Source organism: Triticum aestivum, chromosome 5D (genome assembly GCF_018294505.1).
Source record: "Triticum aestivum cultivar Chinese Spring chromosome 5D, IWGSC CS RefSeq v2.1, whole genome shotgun sequence".
Taxonomy (NCBI): Eukaryota; Viridiplantae; Streptophyta; class Magnoliopsida; order Poales; family Poaceae; genus Triticum; species Triticum aestivum.
Genome location: NC_057808.1, coordinates 17,834,212 through 17,837,835, shown reverse-complemented (window position 1 = coordinate 17,837,835; position 3,624 = coordinate 17,834,212). Strand labels below are relative to the sequence as shown.

The 3,624-nt window shown below is 44.8% G+C and overlaps 1 long non-coding RNA gene across 1 annotated transcript; it reads left to right on the top strand.

The window, feature by feature from the left end:
• The first annotated feature begins 450 nt into the window (after window positions 1-450).
• LOC123119154 (uncharacterized) lies at window positions 451-3,073 on the top strand. The gene is made up of 2 exons (XR_006458469.1): window positions 451-1,293; window positions 2,837-3,073. It is a non-coding gene; the product is annotated as an uncharacterized lncRNA (long non-coding RNA).
• The last annotated feature ends 551 nt before the right edge of the window (window positions 3,074-3,624 follow it).

Genomic DNA, 3,624 nt, shown 5'->3' with positions numbered 1-3,624 from the left:
GGCAAGACGACAGCCAAGGGAACGTGGCAAAGGAAAAACCAAAAGAGTAGAAAAGCAAAACAAGTCGGAAATCGGCAAAAGACAATTTTTACAGCAAAGGGCCCATGGCCAGCATTCAACAGAGTTTGAATACACCCCTAGCAGGTGGAACTGCGCAAGTCTAACAAATTTGTTCAAAGAGATTACAAAACATGAAAGAACGATAATTTGGCCGCCTAGGCCAGAGGAGCAGCAGCCGGATCAGAAGGGTCAGCGCACTACAAGAAACCTGTTAATCCATAACGGATTTCTGTTGACGTTCCTAGAAACTGTCACAGATTGGCCAGCTGGGCCTAGCCCGGTCTAAATTTTTTCTTATATAAACTATTCAGACCATCACGGATGTCTCCTGCTGATGTGTTATATCCTATATGGCGTCCAAGCTGCTTTCTGATTGGTTCATACCACCCTCCCACGGATCGTGTATAACCACCGTCCATCGCCCCTGGATCCAACGGCAGGCACAGTCACCCCTCTCTCTCTCCCCTTTCTTCCTCCAACCCAAGCCGCCGCCGGCTGCTCTTCCATCGAGAGGAACGAAGCCCCTCCCTCCCCTGTGCTCCGTCTTCTATCTCACCTCCCGTGATCTCTGCCGTCCCACCTCCCCCGATTCATCTTCAGATCGAGGCTTCCGGAGGCTGCATCGAGAGTAGCACCGCCACGCCCAACTCCGCTCCCTTCCGGCGCTAATCCATGCTCAGCAGATCTAGTCGCGAAAAGGACGGCGCCCCGCCGCCCCTGCTGGATCCGCCGAGCCAGCGGCCGGATCTATCGAGATGCGCCGGGATCCCGAGCCTTTCTCCTCCCCACCTTCTCCTCCGTCGACAGTAGGCAGCAGAGCAAGGCGCGGGCGACTGCTCCGGCCAGAGGAGGGCGTGAGGTACAACGCGACCTCACTGGGGCGCGACTCCGTCAGCCAGCACCGGCGCCCAACTAGGATCCACCGAACCCAGGCGCGGCCTACGGCAGGCGTGCGGTTTTGAGTTCAACAGGAGAGCTCGCGCGAGATTGAGCGCTCCTCCCATCTTCCAGCGAACCCAAAAGAGAGCAGAGGAGGAGATGACCAAGGGCGTTGGTCCGTCGATCGGCATCGACCTCGGGATGACCTACTCCTGCGTTGGCGTGTGGCAGCATGTCGACATCATGGGCAACGACCAGGCCACCATGGCAACTGCACCACGCCCTCCTACGTCTCCACCACCAGCGACGCCGCCAGGAACCAGGTCGCAACGAACTCCACCAACACCGTCTTCTGTACGTGCATCAATCTAGAATTTCTTCTAGTACGCATCGTCCTTGCTCTTTTTCATATGCACACAATATGATAGTTGGGGTTGGACCTATGATTATTTGAATAATATAATCAGATGTATGTGTCGTCGAATCTGTCATGCAGTCCCTTTTTTCTGAGATTTATTAGTTCATATCTGCATGTCTATTCTCTGTTTTGAGATTTGTTTTGCTATGTTAGGTTCTCAAATTAGATACTTGAGAATCGATGCCTTGAATTAAGTTGCGATGCTACCTTAGTATTATATTCCGCTGTTTCAGATTGAACATAGCTTTACTGTAGTATTAGATTCGTAAATTACCATTGGATCAGAATTACGCTATTGGTTGATACATATTTTGAATTAAGCTGCATTATTAGATCCCCATGTTTAGTACAGAAGGGATGACTTGAATTATTGTCGAGAAACTACCTTAGGATTGAAATTATGCTACCTAATTTTGTATTTCTGTTCTTTGTTATCATTTTGGAACAGTTGTAGTCCACCGTAGCTTACTGAATGTACCTCCTTGTTCTAAAGAAACAACATGCCTAGAGTATACTGTATATCTCAGTGGTATTTTGGGAAATTATGCTTTGTTTTAGTAAATCACGAAATTCATTGTTGAACCATGCAACCAATAAATTTAGATAATACCAGCTCAATGAATTTCGGGAACCATTATCTTTCAAGATGAGAGCGACATAGTTTGAGATGATGTCTTCTACACCTAGATATTTTGATTTTGTATTCATAGTAATCAAGGAGTGCTGATCTATTCCCTTAAGTAAAATCCAATTAGCTACGATTAACTTATATAATGTCACGAGAAATCTTGTTTCTTAAACATGTACATCTTTAGAAAATGTCTCTATTCATTATCAGTGCACAAATAGCCAAATTGTTCAACGTGAAGAACAGGGAAGCCTATTGGTCGGTCTGTAGCTCTCTGCTTAAGGATGGCATGCTGATGCATTTAGTCCACTTGAATTATGTAGCTGGTCTTATTTTTGCTAATACTAGCAGATAACATGTAAGTGGTTTGTCGTTTCAAACTCCATTTGTTTAGAATGTAGGAATTCCCACAATGGGCATGATTGTAACGTCAGCTCAATAGTGATGTATGAAGTTGTTGTGCTGGTGATAGTAGATTCTCGTGGATTTATTGGTGCGCTAAAAGTTGTTTTGAAGCTAGTGGTATTTCGTAGTTTCATTTTTCTGTTTTCTGCCTTTTGTCTTTTCTTTTGCCACTCAGACACACACAACAAAACATTAAGCTGTGATATATGTTTGACAAGCTGCAGGCTTTTATGATCTCCCTTTCTATCTCATTCACAAGTCACAACAGTTCACTGGTCTATTTCATTCATAGAAAATCCTTTGACAATGGCACTCTTTTATACCAAGTGTATGCTGTATTTGAGTATAATTTCTACGATTTCAATAATTCGAAACTTGCTTGTTTTGTTCAAATACATAGCACGTGTCCATTATTTTCACTAACATCTTTGACCTTTGGTTTGAAGGTTCGCCACAATTGAGTATTGGAGATCGTGTGTGATTGAAATATCATTGGCATTGATCTTGGCGAGGACAACACATGGCTTGCTGGCCTTAAACATATATTGTATTGAGATTTCTGTAATGTCTCATCTGACGTTTTCTGTAATTTTGACATAGGCTGTTATGGTTCTGCATTGTTCTTGTGATGTTCTAATTGTTGTCTTAATGTGACCTTAATGATGCTTAATTTGTGATTGGTATGATTGGCGTACTCTTAATCAAGATTGGTTTTATTTTTTTAATCCGAATTGGTTCAAATGCTATTGGGCTGCCCAAAATAATAGGGCCAATGATAACATTGTTACACAACTAAAATTTGTGGGCCAACATCCTAATTGGGTCGATTACTTGAAGGCCCAGAATTGAAAGTGGGCTGGTAACTCTAAAGGCCGCCACGTCAGATCCTTGCCAGTTGCCATGTCAGATGATGACATGGCATGCAAGTTAACGTCGTTACCTGCCAGAGATCGGTGACAGTCAAAGACCGTCATAGATTTGTGACGGTTCACTTATCCGTCATGAAATGTGTGGTGGTCAAATTATGACGCGACATACATGACGGATTTTAAATCCGTCATGGGTGCCCTTCGATGACCGTTATGTGCTTATGTGTGACGGTATAAATCTGTCATGGATTAACAGATTTCTTGTAGTGGCGGAGGTCGAGGCTCCGGGCGGTGGAACGGCCGTCTGGTTGGTCTCGGCCTGGTCAGCATCGGCAGCAGTCAGCTCGCCGGCGCTCCATCCATAG